The sequence below is a fragment of the Dermacentor variabilis genome, chromosome 1, assembly GCF_050947875.1.
Source record: "Dermacentor variabilis isolate Ectoservices chromosome 1, ASM5094787v1, whole genome shotgun sequence".
Lineage (NCBI taxonomy): Eukaryota > Metazoa > Arthropoda > Arachnida > Ixodida > Ixodidae > Dermacentor > Dermacentor variabilis.
The window spans coordinates 161,483,158-161,500,044 of NC_134568.1; the positions used below are offsets into that span (position 1 = coordinate 161,483,158).

The 16,887-nt window shown below is 50.3% G+C and overlaps 1 protein-coding gene across 2 annotated transcripts in view; it reads right to left on the minus strand.

Moving 5' to 3' along the window:
• LOC142587664 (putative 4-coumarate--CoA ligase 1) overlaps positions 1-16,887 on the minus strand; it is a 125,846-nt gene continuing 108,959 nt past the window's right edge. Inside the window, exon 11 of one of the 2 annotated variants that reach the window (XM_075698830.1) lies at positions 1-301. The gene's annotated coding sequence lies outside the window, so the exon portion shown is untranslated. Of the gene's footprint in view, positions 302-1,269; positions 1,350-16,887 lie in introns of those variants that run through there. The other variant, XM_075698837.1, reaches the window with a different exon arrangement.

A 16,887-nucleotide genomic window follows, 5' to 3' on the forward strand; every position in this document is an offset into this window, starting at 1 on the left:
GACGGTATGGGACTTGTTTATTAAGAAGAATACCATACAAATATGCACTACATGACAACCAATGATGCTAACATAAAATTGTAAAATTTCTTTCGCGGCATCATCATTGTCCCTGAAGCTTACAGTATGTTTGATAGCAGCACGAGTATAAGCTGAAAAGGATTACGTTAAAATGAACCTTGAGTTGACTTTTAGCAGCTTGCTTTAAAAGATGCCTTCGAACCAGCTTCGTGTCGGAGTAGATGAGGCTGTACGTTCATCCATGAAGAAATCGTAAAACCTTTAGAAAGCTCCGTGGCAACTGCATGCGAGAAGGAAACATGATCCAATATTAATATGGCCCATGGGTGATCTGCATAAGCAACGTGCAGCAGCTGGCACTACGCTCGTCAAACTATCAAGCAGGTAGCATGAGTTCTCCCACCACTCAAAGATTAAGCACTGCGCTCTTTCAATATCCCTAAGTGCTGCAAAGAAATATAGGAGAAACTCCGTGAGTACTCATGGTCAGAAAAACTGCCTCCACAACCATGCTTGACACCACCGTGTAGAGAACTCTGCCATAAACTTAAAACTTTTTGCAGATGACTGCATTCTTTACAAGCCAATTAAAAGTGGGAAGGATCAAGAGTGTTTGCAGAACAACGTAAATTATCTCTATTGGTGCAACACCTGGTCAATTAAATCAAAAACTAGAATATCAGTCTTTATGCGAATCTTAAATAAAATTAGTCCATTTATGTATAGTCATACGTTAAATAATAATACCTTGATCGAAGTCGACAATCTTAAATACTTGGGAATCAAGATTACAAATCGACTATCACGGGGCAGCCACATTGACGACATTTGTTCATATGCTTCTAGAAAACGAGGATTTCTTAGACATAAACTAAAGAACACGCCATCCCAGATCAAACTTCTTGCATATAATACTTTATTCGACCCCGTATAGAGTACGTATGCGTGGCCTGGGACCCGCATTTTAAAAAGGATATTTAAAAACTAGAAACGGTTCCGAGGAGAGTAGTAAGATACATCTACAACGCCTATCACAAGCTTGATTCGCCTTCATCACTTATGGCAAGTAACGACATCCCAGTTCTGGCACAGCGCAGAGCTATCGCCAGGCTCAAGTTTATTTCCTTGCTCGACACTCGGCAGTTTAATATCAATCCTGGTGAATACCTTTCTCCCAGTTTTTGCCGGAAGACCAGACATAGTCGCAATCACGACCTGACACCATACTTTGTGTGTATTAACCCTTTCGAAGACTCGTTTTTCCCGCGAACCATCAGCGAAAGGAACAAACTGCCTCCAAATGTTTTTTCAGAAAGTGGCCTTCCTGGCTGCGAAAATCACATGTATAAATATGGGTAAACTTCATTGTTGACGAAGCCATACTTTCGTCTATATTTTAACAACTCATGAACTAACTTGATTTTTTTTGTTTGTGGGCATAAAAATGATTTTACAGAGCTGTGCAATGTTCGTCCCCTACGCATTTTTAATCCTGTTTGCTTGTCTCAGTGATAATGCGTGCTATATACTTTTTATAACTTGAGTTTCATTCACAATGTTGCTTTTTTCATCCCCCCCTTCTTGGTCATCGGACTACAGTATGTACTAAACAAAATAATATAAAATACCGGTGGTGTAAAACCCCGAACAGACTACAAAGACGATTTGTTCTACAAGAGCTTGAAGCCAGCTTGAGGGCCGTAATCAGCAAGTACTTCAGGGAAGATACAATGTACTGAAAGGGTAAGGATCTTGGTGTCAAAAACTGTCCAAACAAAGCGTGACACTACATGCTAATTTTTCTTTCTTTTTTAACTTTTGAATACTAATCGAATACTGCACGCTAACTATTCGCATTAGTATTCGAAAAGGTACTATTCGGATTCGAAACTATTATCGAAACTAATATTTCGTAACAACCGAATGTGAAAATCTGGTAATTGTTTTCAACCTGCTAAACAAAGTATAGAAAATTATCTGAAGTAACGATGGAAGTTTCCGAAGTAATGTGCGGAAACAATATGGGTAATGCAAGCTTTTTTTGTCGGTTTCAGGGCGGCAGTCCACAGACAACCCGTGATTTTGACCAATAGTTTGTCATTTAGTGTTCTCGGCAGTCAAGTCATGTAGCAGTGTTATCTTTCATGCTACAAACTGATATTTTCCTTGCAACGGGCCGTTTTACATGTGTCTACGGCACACAAGCCGTTCCCCAGCTTTGTTTTTATTTTTCTAGAACTGCTGATCTTTTTATTGGGATAACAATTATTGGACAGTCCAGGCGCATTTATACCGTCGGCGCCACCGTGAAGTTTCGTATCAAGTCCGTGGGCGCTAAAATTGTCGCCACGCGCCGTTATGCTCTACGCGTATGTTCGAGTGAAAGCGTGCGAGGATGAGCGGGCGATCGCGGCTCAATCTCGCCCACACAACGGCGGAAAGCGGAGAGGAAGCATGCCGGTTTCCGTCGCGCGCAAAACTTCAGGAGGAGGGGAGGTAGGGACAGAGCGTTCTACTCCAGGCAGCCCAGGCCACCATGCTTGTCCGGTCGGGCAGCTGTATCTTGAAAGGCATCTGTGACGGGCACAGAGTCCATGTTGCGCTGTTTTCAAGGCATAGTTCGCCTTGATGAGAGCGGCTACACGAAGGTCAATTCGCTCGCTGCTGCTGCAGCGAGTTTCCGCGGTCATCGTGTGATGTGTTCATGTTGGCTTGTACGGAGCGACACCATGCTTGTTAATTTAGTTACACTCGCGGACAACTTTCTGTGGCTATGAAGGGAAAGCTATGCAGGCAAAGCGCGCACAAGTAAGAGCGCTTCTGAAAAGAGTCCCGCGTCTTAATCCATGTTCGTTTAGGCTGGCGAAGACAAACAAACACCTTATTAGCAATAGTTAAATAAGACAGAACACACCACTGAGTGTAAAGGTTTACTTATTTTGAGGCTTTTCCCTTCCGTGTCTGGGGAAACGCGCAACCGTTGCACGTGGAAGCTGCGTCGATTCACCGACTGTTCCGAGCAACCAAAAGCACTGTCAAACGGTGCTGGACCACTTGGCCCAGTAAGACACGCAGTGAGTGTCGTCTTTTCTTGTGTGTCTCCACCGTGTACGTGTCACTGCGCTGCTTCACGAGCAAGGTATGGTGAAGAACACATATGCAGCAGCCACACTTCCGTAGCTTCCCCTTCATAGCAGCACAAAGTTGTCCGCGAGTATGGTATGCCTACGTTTACAAGTTTTTACGGCCGATTAAACTGCTGTCCTTACTTCGTATAGCTGTGCACTAATTTGATATCGCAATCGATGCTTCGCCTTTCGATGGGAATTGGTGGTGGTGGCAACAACTTTATTGAAAATCCGGCAAATTCGTGGCCTGGGCCTAGGCCGCCCCCGAGGAGGTCCGGAGATCCTGTTTCCTCGCCGCCTCACGGGCTTGCTGGATGGCCCATAGTTGATCTTGGAGGTTTGAGCTGCGCAACGCGGCCGTCCATCGCGCTGCAGCTTCATCTGGGGAAACTGCATTTTCTCTGCATATAACCTCACATTCCCAGAGAAGGTGTCTAAGAGATGCGTGAGCCCTGCCGCATAGTTTGCAGTTATCGTCTGAATAGATGTCTGGATATATTCTCCTGAGATCGACGGTGTTGGGGAAGGTCTTGGTTTGTAACTGCCTCCAGTCTACCGCTTAGGCCCTGTCGATTTCGTGGTTAGGGGTGTTACGTTTCGCCTACGACGCGCGGTATAGCCGGCGCGGATGCAACGGACGCCGGGGCTTCGTTAAAAGCGGCAGACATTTTGGCCCGTTCGGCGCCGCCGCTACGCCTCCCTGCCAAGCGCGTCCAGGCATGTTCCAATGCCACGTGTCTTCATGTGCGTGTGTGAGTGTATGTGCATATTGGTGCCCACGCTTGTCGAAGCGCGGCAGCCGGGGAAAGGAGCTCCCAACAACTGTGAAGCGAGGGGGTCCGAGCGGCGCCGACACGACGGCTGCTCCACCTTCTCTTCCCATTGTGCCCGAGTGGCGCCGACACGACGGCTGCGCCACCTTATCCCTTTGTGCCCGAGCGGCACAGTCACGTGCTCGTCTATAGAGGGGTTCCTTCTTGCCCTCAACTGCGAGAGTATAAAAGCAGCTGCCCCCGGACGCCAAGAAGGGGCTCCGATTTCTTCTGCTGAGTAAAGTGCACTCCCGTCTCTCTACTTCGGTCAACCTGACCGCCAACTCTTTGCGATGTTAGAATAAACAAGTTGTTTTGTTGTTACCAGTCGACTCATGCTTTGCCGGGACCTTCGGATGCTTCCAGTTGTACCCCAGGCCACCAGGCCAACGCTACCCTTGGGGCTTGCGACCCAGGTGCAACAACGGGCGTCAGCGCCGAGTTCCCAACAACTCGTGCCAGCGGCGCGATTACAACAACTGTCTGCCAGCGGTGAGATCGCGACAACGGAGGCCAGCAGCGAAGATATGCGGTTGACTGTATGCTGAGCAGCTCATTGACGATCCGGGAGCAGTGCAACGAGCCCTGTGTGATGACTGGTTGCCTGCAGCGGAACGACTGCGCTGAATTCTTGGCTACGAGGTTTGGTGAGTGCGGGACTTTCTTCTTCTGAGCTTTGCCAGGCTTTTGTTAGTGTCAGAAACAGAGCTGGTAATTGTGGTTGTCGTTGCTGCCGGGTTAGTTTGCGGCAAGACAATATTAGGCAGTAGAGAAAGCAGCATTCAGAGCAGCCATGGATTTGAAGTCGTTGCGCAAACCGAAATTGCTGGAGCTTGCAAGAGAGTTGGGTCTGGATGTCTCGGACAAACTCAGAAAACCAGAACTGCTAAAGGCTATTCTTGAGTTAGAGGCTGAGGATGACGAGCTGTCGGAATGCCTTGAGACTATTGAGGAGAGGTCAAAAAGACAGGAGCGCGAACTTAAAGAGCAGAAAGAGAAAGAAGAGCGTGAACGTAAAGAACAGAAAGAGCGAGAGCAACAAGAGCGCGACCGTCAACACGCTTTGGAAATGAAGAGTCTCGAGATAGAGATCGAACGCGCTCGTAATGGAAGTCAGGCACACGGTGCAGGAGAACGCGTATTGTTCAAAATGACTGACCTGATGCGGCCGTTTAAGCTTGGAGAGGACATTGGTTTGTTCCTGGTTAACTATGACCGAACGTGCGAGAAGCAGGGGTTCTCTCGGGAAACGTGGCCACAGCGCTTGCTCACTTTGTTACCCGGCGAGGCGGCCGACGTAGTCGCTCGCTTGGATAGAGAGGAGGCAGAGGATTTCGACAAAGTGAAATCGAGTCTGCTAAAAAAGTACAGGCTGTCAGCGGAGGCGTTCCGTCGGAAGTTTCGGGAAAGTGAGAAAGGCAAGAATGAGTCATATACAGAGTTTGCCTACAAGCTTATGTCAAACATGCAAGAGTGGCTCAAAGAAGAGAAAGCGTTCGGTGACCACGATAAAGTTCTGCAGTGTTTCGGGCTAGAACAGTTTTATAGTCGGTTACCTGAGAACGTGCGGTACTGGGTCTTGGATAGGCCAGATGTTTGTACGGTGGCTAAAGCCGCTGAGCTAGCCGAGGAGTTTGTGACGCGTCGGGCTCGCGGAGCTAAGGACGGTCAAAAGGGTGAATTTGGCTCGAAGTTTGAGAGGCCGAAGTTCACACCCATGAGAGCAAAGGGGAACACACGTAGTGCGGATGCGAGTGAAAGCAGTGCGACCGAACCTAAGGAGACGGCGGCAGCCGAAGCCGAACGCAGAAAGCGGTTCGAGACGAGGCAAGCGCGCGTTTGTTATACGTGCCAGAAGCCGGGTCACTTTTCGGCGCAGTGTCCGGAAACAACACCAAAAGTTGTGTTTTTGTCATTATGCAGCACTGACGAGAACATGAAGCTTCTCGAGCCTTACATGCGAGACCTCCTCGTGAACGGGAAAGAGTGCCGAGTGCTTCGCGATTCCGCAGCTACAATGGATGTAGTTCACCCCTCTTACGTAGAACCCCATATGTTCACGGGCGAGTGCGCATGGATCAAGCAAGCCGTGGAAGCTCATAGCGTGTGTCTGCCGGTAGCAAAAGTGCTTATTGAAGGACCTTTCGGAGCGCTTGAGACGGAGGCGGCAGTGTCATCTATGCTGCCCCCCCCCAGTACCCGTACCTATTTTCGAACAGGTCCGATCACCTCCTGCGCGAGAAGGGGCTTTTGTTTGGTGAGGCTAGCGTTCAGGCCTTAACCAGATCGAAGGTTCGGGAGCTCGCTGCAAAGGCGGTAGTTGCGGGGCCGACGTTATCGAACAATGAAAAAGGGTCAGAGGCGCAGCAAGCTGATATTCAGAGCACGCCCGAACTGAATAAAATTGAGTCTGTAACGTTAAAGGCACCAGATACTGGAGAGGAAAATCCCGATGCGGGAAAGTTAGAAGAGCTATCTGCAGATTTGCTCATCGCGCCTACGTCAGACGGACTTGATAGGTTGCTAAAAGTCAGCCGGTCGGCGTTGATAGCCGAGCAAAAGAAGGATGGCAGCCTAGAAAACATACGCTGCATTGTCAAGGAAGGTATCGCCAAGAAAAATGCTCGCTTTGTGGAAAGAGGTGGAGTCCTGTACCGGAAGTATCTAGACCGCAGAGGAGTGGAGTTCGATCAGCTGATCGTGCCTCAATGCTATCGTCAGGATCTGTTGCGCTTGTCGCACGGGGGTTCGTGGTCCGGACACCTAGGAGTTAAGAAAACTAAGGACCGTCTCTTGCAAGAGTACTATTGGCCAGGGTGTTTTCGGGACGCAGACCATTTCGTGAGGACATGTGACACCTGTCAGCGGGTGGGCAAACCAGGGGACAAATCGAGGGCGCCGTTGAGATTGGTACCTATCATTACGGAGCCTTTTAGACGGCTCGTTATTGATACAGTGGGACCTCTGCCAGTAACAGCCACAGGGTACAGACACATTTTGACTGTGATCTGCCCAGCGACAAAGTTCCCTGAAGCAGTGCCGCTTAAAGAACTCAGCTCAGTTGAGATAGTCAATGCACTACTGTCCATATTTGCGCGAGTTGGTTTTCCTGCGGAAATCCAATCAGATCAGGGCACAGTGTTTACTAGCGCTTTGATGACAACTTTTCTCGAAAGGTGTGGGGTAAAGCTGTTACACAGCTCAGTGTACCACCCACAGTCGAATTCCGTTGAAAAGCTCCACTCCGTCATGAAGTGCGTGTTGAGAGCCTTGTGTTTTGAACATCAAACTGACTGGGAGCTGTGTCTGCCTGGGGTGATGTTTGCATTACGGACCGCGCCGCATGCAGCTACGGGGTTTTCGCCAGCTGAGCTGGTGTACGGTCGCTCGCTTCGGTCTCCGCTTCGCATGCTTCGAGAATCGTGGGAAGGGAGGGGCGACGACCCAGTCGTGGTGGAGTACGTGCTTAAGCTCCTCGAACGCTTAAGAAGGGCACAGGAGTTGTCTGGTGAAGCAATGGCAAAGGCCCAGCAGAGGGCCAAGGTTTATTATGATCGGACCGCCAGGGCCCGTCGTTTTGAGGTGGGCGATGAGGTCATGATATTGCGCACATCGCTAAACAACAAACTAGACGTGCAGTGGGAGGGCCCAGCACGAATTGTTCAGAAACTGTCGGACGTTAACTACGTGGTGAGTCTGCCAGGAAAGCGGAAAGCACAGCAAGTTTACCACTGTAATCTGCTCAAACCTTATAGACAAAGGGAAGCAGTGGTGTGCATGATGGTAAACGTTCCTGAAGAGCTTCCGGTCGAGCTTCCGGGACTAGGCTCAGTGACGAACAGGGAAGACACCGGTCAAGTCATTAGTGACTTAGTCAGTGGAGCATCGCTGTCGCCTGAGCAGAAAACCGAACTACACCAGCTCTTACAAGAGTTTCAAGGTCTCTTCTCTGAGAGGCCTGGTAGGACTTCTGTACTTACTCATGATATAGAACTTACCTCCCCAGAGCCAGTACGATCCAAGGCGTATCGGGTGTCACCCCGCCAGAGCGATATTATGGAGGCTGAGGTAAAGAAAATGCTACAGCTCGGTGTTATTGAGGCAGGTGAGAGTGATTATACCTCCCCTTTGATTTTAGTTGAGGTACCGGGCAAGGAACCTCGTCCTTGCGTCGACTACCGCAGGCTTAATTCCATCACTAAGGATCAAATTTATCCGATCCCTAACATCGAGGAGCGCCTTGAGAAAGTTAGTAGCGCTCAGTTTATTTCCACCCTAGATCTTGTCAGGGGTTATTGGCAGGTTCCACTTACAGAAGAGGCTAGTAGGTATGCGGCGTTCATTTCACCAATGGGAACATTCCGTCCTAAAGTGTTGAGTTTTGGTTTGAAGAACGCGCCATACTGTTTTTCAAGCCTCATGGATAAAGTGTTGCGGGGACAGCAAGAATTCGCTTTACCGTATTTAGACGACGTAGCGATATTCTCCGCATCCTGGTCTGAGCATATGGCACACTTGCGGGCAGTGCTAACCCGCCTGCGCGAAGCGGGATTGACAGTCAAGGCTCCCAAGTGCCAGTTAGCACAGGCCGAGGTTGTCTACCTCGGTCACGTGATTGGTCAGGGTCGTCGCCGCCCCTCTGAAATAAAGGTGGCCGCTGTGCGAGACTTCCCGCAACCGCGCACGAAGACCGATATTCGGTCGTTCTTAGGTGTCGCCGGCTACTATCAGAGGTACATCCCCAGGTACTCTGATATCGTGGCCCCCCTGACGGATGCTCTAAGAAAGACAGAGCCGCAAACAGTCGTCTGGGACGAGACAAAGGAAAGAGCTTTTAGCGCCCTAAAGAGTGCCCTAACAAGCCAGCCTGTGCTACGATCGCCAGACTACACAAAAGGGTTCGTTGTTCAGTGCGATGCTAGTGAGCGAGGCATGGGCGTTGTACTGTGCCAACGGGAAAATGGAGAAGTAGAACACCCCGTCCTGTATGGTAGTCGTAAGCTGACCAGTCGTGAGCAGGCGTATAGCGCCACCGAGAAAGAGTGTGCGTGTCTCGTGTGGGCCGTTCAGAAATTGTCATGCTATCTAGCCGGCTCGAGGTTTTTCATTGAGACGGATCACTGCCCTCTCCAATGGCTGCAGACCATCTCTCCCAAAAATGGCCGCCTCCTGCGCTGGAGCCTCGCTTTGCAACAATATTCCTTTGAGGTGCGTTACAAAAAGGGGAGTCTCAACGGTAACGCCGATGGCTTAAGGCGAAGCCCCTAACGTAGGAATCAGCCTCAAAATTGTTTGTTACTGATGTTTTTCTTCCTGAGGCAGGATTTTTAACATATTGCTTTTGTTTAGTGTTTCAAAGTGATGACATGCTTTCTAGTGCGATTTTCCAATTTGTGGACGCGTTCTGAGTGCTGCTAGACTACTGTAAGGAACTAGGCAGTGGTAAAAAAAAGGGGAAAGAGCCTGGCAGGGCTTAGTGAGGGTTGTGCCGTGCTTGCTGACTGAGCGGTTGAGTTTCAGCGTAGTTCTAACGCTTGCCGGGAACGAGAACAAAAATGTGAACTCTCCCGAAGTCACTTTGCGGTGTCGTGTGCGAACCTGAACGAGTGAACGAGGCCTTCTCTGTGCGCTGCGCTCAAGAAACGTCGAGGGACGCCCGACTTCGGTTATGAGCATCATCGAGCGACATCCCTCCGGACAGCGGATGCAGTCCCCTGACCATCGGGATCTCCTTGCCCCGGCGGGGCGGTCTGTTACGTTTCGCCTACGACGCGCGGTATAGCCGGCGCGGATGCAACGGACGCCGGGGCTTCGTTCAAAGCGGCAGACATTTTGGCCCGTTCGGCACCGCCGCTACGCCTCCCTGCCAAGCGCGTCCAGGCATGTTCCAATGCCACGTGTCTTCATGTGCGTGTGTGAGTGTATGTGCATATTTGTGCCCACGCTTGTCGAAGCGCGGCAGCCGGGGAGAGGAGCTCCCAACAACTGTGAAGCGAGGGGGTCCGAGCGGCGCCGACACGACGGCTGCTCCACCTTCTCTTCCCATTGTGCCCGAGTGGCGCCGACACGACGGCTGCGCCACCTTATCCCTTTGTGCCCGAGCGGCACAGTCACGTGCTCGTCTATAGAGGGGTTCCTTCTTGCCCTCAACTGCGAGAGTATAAAAGCAGCTGCCCCCGGACGCCAAGAAGGGGCTCCGATTTCTTCTGTTGAGTAAAGTGCACTCCCGTCTCTCTACTTCGGTCAACCTGACCGCCAACTCTTTGCGATGTTAGAATAAACAAGTTGTTTTGTTGTTACCAGTCGACTCATGCTTTGCCGGGACCTTCGGATGCTTCCAGTTGTACCCCAGGCCGCCAGGCCAACGCTACCCTTGGGGCTTGCGACCCAGGTGCAACAACGGGCGTCAGCGCCGAGTTCCCAACAACTCGTGCCAGCGGCGCGATTACAACAGGGGCGGATAAACACGCCTGGAGTTTTGATAACATTTTGTAATATCACAGTACCTGGCCATTCTGTCCCTCTCTGTCCACGCCTCCGTTGGATTTCCAATCCCAAGAGAGGATCCTTCTACACGGGCGCGGAACGTGAGATCTCGCGCTACGCGGTGGGCCTTCTCGTTGAGGTTCAGTACGGGGGTGTCGGGGGACGTGTGAGCCGGGAACCATATGTGTCGTTCCTCGGAGGTGACATAGTTCGCGTTGGCTTTCAGTATAGCCTCATCCTTCGGCCAAATTCTGCCTTGTGCATAGTTTCTGCCTGCCATCTGCGAGTCACTGAGTACATATCAGCAACTGGGGTTAACGATGGCTAGGGCTATCGCCACCTCTTCCGCTACCTCGGGTATTTTTGCCGTGTGTACTACACGAACTAGCCAATTGTTTGTGGGTCTTGAAGACTGCCACTACGAAAGCACGTCGATCCTCGTATTCTGCAGCGTCTACGAACAGCGATTCCTTGTCCCTACCGAAGGCTTGCAGTAAAGCCTTCGCTCTACTCTCTCTTCGACCCTGATTGAATTCGAGGTTCATGTTCTTGGGTAGATTAGCCACCTGGAGCTTTTCCCTGATCGCGCTTGGAATGGATGTCTTGTCGTCGTACTGCTTGTGATAAGTTATCCTGAGTTTGTCCAGGATGCTTCTGCCCGTTCATGCCTTCGCTAGTCTCTCGAGTTGCGAGATTTGGTGTGCCTTTAACTCTTCGAGAGTGTTGTGAACGCCCAGCTGTAGCAGAAGTTCCGTGCTTGTGCTGCCTGGAAGGCCCAGTGCCGTCTTGTGTGTTCTTCTAATGAGGGTGTTCAGTTTGGCATATTCGACGACTTACCCGTTTTGGTAGGCGGCCACATAGGTGAAGTGGCTAATAACGAAGGAGTGTATGAGTCTGACGACGCTGGCCTCCCTCATACCCTGGTGTCTGTTGGTGATTATTCTGATGAGCCTCATCGTGTTCGTGTCCTTATTCTTCAAATGCCTTACCGCTTCTCCGTTGGCGCCGTTGGATTCTATGACGATTCCGAGCACCTTAATATGCTTCACCCTGGGCATTTCTTGGAGGGTCTTCCCCTAAGCGCCAGGCGGTAGAGGAGGAGTTCCAATTTTTGTGGCGAGCAGACGAGACCGGTTCCGACGAGGTACTCTTCCACCACCGAGACCGCGGTCTGTAACCGCTGTTCGATTTTTCCGTGGCTTCTCTCCCACACCCAGATCGTAATGTCGTCCGCGTATATTGTGTGATGCATTTCCTCAATGGCGTTGAGGCGCTCGAGGAGGCCGATCATAATGAGATTAAAGAGCATCAGCGAGATCACCTAGCCTTGCGAGTTGCCGACGCTGCCCCTGTTCCTATCTTCGGATGCGAGTTGGCCTTAAGCAGATTTTCCTGTTTGTGAGGAAATCCTGAACATAGCTGTAAGCTTTGTTTCCTAGATTGAGTGCGGCAATGCTGCGTATTATGGCTGCGTGAGCTGCGTTGTCGAAGGCTTTCTTGAGGCCTAATCCTAGAATGGCTCTGGTACCTCTTCGCTTGTTGTCGAGCATCTGGTATTTGATTTGCAACATTGCATCCTGCGTGGAGAGATGAGCTCGAAACCCGAGCATGGTGTCCACATACGCTTCGAAGTCGTCCAAGTATGCGTTGATCCGGGTGAGGAAGGCGTTCTGCATCAACTTGCGACGCACGACGTAAGAGATATTATATTGGTCGAAGGTTGGCTGAGATCTGGGGGTTACCCTGGTTTGGGGATGAGCTCTTTTTGTTCTTTTCCACTGGTCGGGGATGAATCCTCGGGTCCGGCAATCGTTAATGTACTTGGTCAGTTTGAAGATGGTTCCGTTGTCCAACTTACGAAGGGTCATTAGTTACGCCGTCCGGTCCCGGGGCCGACATGCTGTTGAGCTTTTGCAAAGCAGCCCAGATTTCCGCCTCACCAAAGTCTCTGTCCAGATGGAAGTCGGGCTTTTCCTTGTATTCCCCGTGTTGAATAGTCGGGTTCTGCGATGCGTATCTGTCGCAGAGTTCGGAAAGGATTTCTTCCTGGTCCTTGACGTATGTGTGTATTATCTCGCGCATCGTTACCCTATGTACTGCCTTGGTCTTGATCGGGTCTAGCAGATGTCGGAGCAGGTGCCATGTTATTAAAACTTCTTTCTGGGCGAGTTGGTGCATACTTGACATAAATATTGCAACAGCGACGAAATTGTAACTTTGACTGCCGGCACGTTCGTGCATCGATGCGCAATGTCATTTTCCCCGATTGTATCACTCCCTTCCCCTTTCACTTCTGCCTTTCCCCTTATATAAGGTATCCGTCTTCCGTCAATAAAATTTAATTGAATGTCAGCTCTTGTGTCTCGTCCTTGTTACTTTGTGGTTGCATGTGTTTGCGTTGTTACAATTTTTATGTCAAGGCGCCATATGTGACCGGTGCCTATCCGCCTGTCCATCACGTTGCAGATCTCATCCCACTGCTGTTTACTAAGAGTTCTGCAGTGCTCTTCTATTTGTTCTATTTCTTCTATTTGGAGCACACGTCCATGCGGTGCAGTGTCTGCCACATTGTTGGAACAGGTCGACTTGTTTTCTGTACAACGCGTACCTGATGCGTTTCCTCAACTTCCTATTGTGTCTGTTTCTGCCACCTGGCTTGAAGTCATCGTTTGGCCTCCCACATGTGCACCAGCCGGCGGTCGATCTTCTCGACGGGAAGTTTAGGCGTCACGGTCTTTGTTACTTCGTTGACGTCAGCCATTACTTTCCCGGCCTATTGTTGAATGTCTGACATGGGCGAGTGCGTCATTCCGGCTCGATTCTTACGCAACAGGCACCAGTCCGTCCATTTGAAGGTTTTATTGGCTTCGACCTTTAAATTCTCCAATAATTTCGTTTCAAGAATTCTGTGGTCACTACAAAGGTCTTCGAACGTGTTATTCCAAGTGGCTCCTCTCGTGTTCTTCACTAACGTTAAATTGGGCGTGGTGTCTCTTGTCAGCCCGGTTCCCATTCTGGTGGGGGAGCTGGGGTCTGTGCCGAATGTCAGGCCTGTCTCCTGTATGTCCTGCCATAAAGCCTTGCCTTTAGCTTTCGTATAGGCGTGGCCCCACGCTCAGTGCGGGACGTTAAAATCTCCCCCGATTAGCAGGGGATGGGAGCCCGGAAAGTCGGTGGTCCTTCTAAAAAAAGTTAGGAAGCGCTGTCGTGTGTACGGGGGGTTGCTGTATAGTTTGAGGATAAACGTGCTGGATTGGCTCTTGCCTTTGGTAATAATTTCTACGAATACTTGTTCAATCTTCGCTACCTCAATGTCGTGACGAACGACCACTAAGCCTTTCCTGACCAAGGTAATCACCAAGCGGTTCTCCCCGGATGGGGGAACCGCTTGGTGATTACGCTTGTTCTTTGAGTACATTTTGCATTTCCGTTAATTTCTGCCCAAGGTCTGCCAGTTGCGATCCAGTTTGGCTGCTAACGGCCGGAGCCCTTCTCTTAAGTGGTGGAGGGTTGTCGTCCTCCTCCATGCGATTATTAGGGGTTACTGCAGCAGCACCTGCACTAAAAGTACTCAGACGGAGGAATATCTCCACCCTTCGACTATTCTTAAGATCCTGAATTTCTCTCGTGAGGTGTGAGATTAATTCTCTCAGCTGTGCAGTTTCCCGTCTCATTTGTGCTATTTTCTTAGAAGCTGCAGTCTTCTCAGGTCCGCCGCGGCGTGACGAGCCTTTGACCGCGTCTGCCCAGCTCACCTTGTTGGTGGCCTCTTCTACCGCCGTGTCGCCTCCGCTGCGTCGGGACCGCGAACGCCTACGGCTCCTAGATCTGGTTCGGGCCGGTACGAGTGTGAGGCTCCATGATCTGGACTTTCTGGTTCTCGAGCGGGCCCTCGAGCGCGAACGGGGCCTGGTCTCCCGGGAAGGGCGTCCGACTGATTGCCTCGTAGCCTCCGATGCTAGGAATTCTTCCTGTTGTCGTTGTCTTTCCCAACGTCGTCTCTTGACTATGTATGGCGTCTTGAAGCGAGCCTTGCAATTCTTATCGGACGTTAAGTGCTCACCCCTGCAAAGTTGGCAAAGGGGGTTGCACTAGTGGTTGAGACCTGGGTTGGCCGTGCCGCAGCCTCTACAGATGCGGTCCTGCGGACTGGAGCACACGTCCATGCGGTGCAGAGTCTGCCACATTGGTGGAACAGGTCGACTTGTTTTCTGTACAACGCGTACCTGATGAGTGCGCCTCCGTAGCGGACGAAGGAGGGAACTTCCAGTTTGTAAAACAGCACGATAACCGTGGTGGTATTGCTGAGTCGTTTCGCAGCGATTTCCACAAGATTTTTGAGGGTAGCGACAGGGTCGGTGATGTCCCCGGGGTGAATCTTCGAGAGGTATACGCCTGATGACTCCTTTGGAAGTTAAGTCAGGTGCCGATTCATATGCGTTGGTATCATAGGCCTGGCCGTTGACTACGAGGCGCTCGACTCTTTGGTATCGGTCTGTGTTGGCTTCACTGGGGATACTCACTACAATAATGTTCTGCTTACGTTGAGGCACACGCTGTCCTCTTCCCTGTGCTCCCCGGGTATGCCAGCAGCTTGGTAGACCCACGAGGCTACTCGGGCCGCTCCTAATTCGCCAATCTTGAGCCCTCCCTTTCGGCGGATGATCTTGAAATCGCCCTTCGGTAGATACGGCATGCGGCTGGCGTTGATTAACTGCTGTTTCAGCTCCTGCTCGCGCGTCTGCTTCCTTCCGCCGGTGGCGAGGTGGGCGCCGAAACTGATGATGATGATGTGTGGTGTTTTGTGGCGCAAGGGCCAGGTATGGCCAAAGAGCGCCATGTCTGTGCTAATGGGTTTGCAGTGTACTTATGATTACTATGAAGTTGGTGTGACGTGGCTGTAAAGGGGCCTTAAAATATACGCTCTAAAGTGCGTAAAATCTGTATAATAAAATTATGGCGATGACGTATGACTTGTACTATGAACATTTAGATGCATTTAAAAGAATGATACGATAGGTAAAATAAAGCAGATTATAAGAAATACCAGAGCACTACTGCCTCCTTAGAGCCCTTGAAACACAAGGGCCTGGAGGCATGTGCTATGCAAAACAATTATTGCAGTGGCATCCTCTGGAGGGAGGAGGCGCTACGAATGCATGGGACTAATAACATGTAAGACCACATCTCTGAGGAGACCTAAGACTGTCTGTATTAAAAAGCGGTTCTGGACCAAGAAGCATTGCAGGATGTAGAGGAATGTGCTGTCGGTATGCTAATGAAAAATGTCTCTTGCTCTCAGATTCGGCTTCCCGACACTCCAGGAGGACGTGGAGTACGTTTAGCCTCTCCCCGCATCTACCACAGGTTGGAGGCTCACTTCCGGTGAGTAGAAAATTATGGGTGCCAAACGTGTGTCCTATTCTGAGACGACAGAATAGGACATCTGTACGGCGTGATTTTGTATTCGAGGGCCAGAATCCTAACTGTGGCTTTATCAGGTGGAGCTTATTATCCGTTTCCGCGTCCCACATGTGTTGCCAGTGATCTCGCAGCCTCCTTCGCAAGAAAGGCCTCAGATCTGTGACAGGCACCTGAGCAGTAGGGTTAATAGCTTGCGATGCGATTGACGTGGCCATTTCGTCCGCCAGAACGTTACCCTCAATGCTCCTATGGCCAGGAACCCGGCATATAATGATACGCTGGTTAGATCTGTACGCTATACACAAGACGGAATATAGTTCATTAAGTACTGGATTTTTGTTTGTATAGAGTGACATCAGGGCCTTCACGACACTTAGGGAGTCTGTATATATCGCTGACTTTTGGAGTTTTGATTTTCTTATATGCTTCACAGCAGACAGTAATGCGTAGGCCTCGGCCGTAAATATACTTGTTTCCGGATGTAGTACATCGGATTCTGAGAAGGATGGGCCGACGGCCGCGTACGACACCCCGGCATTAGACTTCGAAGCGTCTGTGTAGAACTCTGCGCAGGAGTGCTTGTGCTGGAGTTCTAGGAAATGAGTTCGTATTTCTATCTCTGGTGCGTGTTTTGTTACTTCTAAAAAGGATATGTCACATTCTATGACATGCCACTCCCAAGGCGGTAACAACTTGGTTGGATGCATTAGGCGAAGCTCGAGGAGTGGGACACGCATTTGATCACTAAGCTCCCTCACTCGAAGCGAGAAAGGCTTTCTTACAGAGGGGCGATTATGGAAAAGTGTAGTGCAGGTTATATCGTTAACAGTGTTAAAACATGGATGTTTATGGTTGGATTGTATTTTTAGGAAATATGTAAGGCTGATGTAAGTTCTCTGTAGATGAAGGGACCATTCATTTGATTCCGCGTATAAGCTTTCAATCGGGCTCGTTCTGAAAGCGCCAGTGGCTAACCGGATACCTAGATGGTGAACAGGATCTAGCATCTTTAGCGT